We start from the raw sequence: 1,284 nt of genomic DNA on the forward strand, positions 1-1,284 counted from the left end.
CGATACAACCCCATTGTAAACGCAAGTAAGTTATTTCAAAGGTCTTGAATAGATTGGAAGTTGCATACATTGATTGTTAAATGAGCTCTTTGATTGTAAACGTTTATATATGTTGAATGAGCAGTTACTACTGTAAATTATTACTCACCTTCCATTACCTTTCCATCAGAAACTTGCTTTGTCTTTTCTATATCTTCACTAAAAGATACATTACCTGAATACAAAAAAATAAAAATTAAAACTAGCAGAATGTATGTATGTACATATATATGCAGTGGTATTCAGTGTAGTGTATGAAAAAATAAATAAAAGTTAGTCCTAACTACACAAATGCAGAATTCAGATACACACCTACTAAAAACCCGAAAAGCCAATATAAAAGGATGTTTAAAACATAAATGTTCTGAGCATGCCCTTTCAATACTCCGGATAGGCTTACTGTAATAAAACATGTATAAATGATACTACATGTACGTACCCATTTGATAACTTGGATAGAGTTTCTTTTTTATCTTTCTCTTTCTCAAAGGATCTGTACCACACTCTTCTTTAGAGCTGCTCAGCTCAGCTGTTGTGGTGTGATCATAAATTTCACACTCCTTTTTCTTCTCTAAATACAAAATACATAAAACATGAAACTAGGGTGTTCTACATGTATTCAGAAACTTGTCACCATTGCCTTCACAGCAGGACAACAAGCCAAAATATCAAGAGTGCAGTGGTCATTTTAATGATTATTACTTTCCACCAACAGCATATACTACATTTGGATATATGCATACATGTACATGTAGTATGAAGTGTTTTATTGAGCCCCAAAATTACATGGGTTAAACTGGACTATCTCGTTGACTAAAAATACATGTAGAGGGTCGGTTAACTTTAAATGCAAAAAGAACAGAAATGTTGATTTTACTGCACCGGAAGTATCTGTGGGGTTTGAAATAACCACTTATCCACTGACAATTTAGTTTTTTAATTTCTTGCCATCCACACAGAACTCATCATTTCGGTACCATTTTAACTGTGAAATGGCTCTGTTTTTGATGCACCATCAATGTAAGATCAGATTTCACTGTTCAAACAAAAATATGAAGTAGAAGCTTCTGACCAGAAATCACACATGTATGCTTTCATTGAGTACATTGCATGGTCCAGAGAAGATTCTAACCGAGAGCAAATGGAAATGATAGATGCGAGTTGATTTCTTTAAAGGGACAGTAGCCTCTAGGATTTTACTGCATACAACTGTACTTACTGTATAACAAATCGTCTATACCCACA

This window comes from Priapulus caudatus, unplaced genomic scaffold (assembly GCF_000485595.1).
Source record: "Priapulus caudatus unplaced genomic scaffold, Priapulus_caudatus-5.0.1 Scaffold2816, whole genome shotgun sequence".
In the NCBI taxonomy this organism is placed as follows: Eukaryota; Metazoa; Priapulida; class Priapulimorpha; order Priapulimorphida; family Priapulidae; genus Priapulus; species Priapulus caudatus.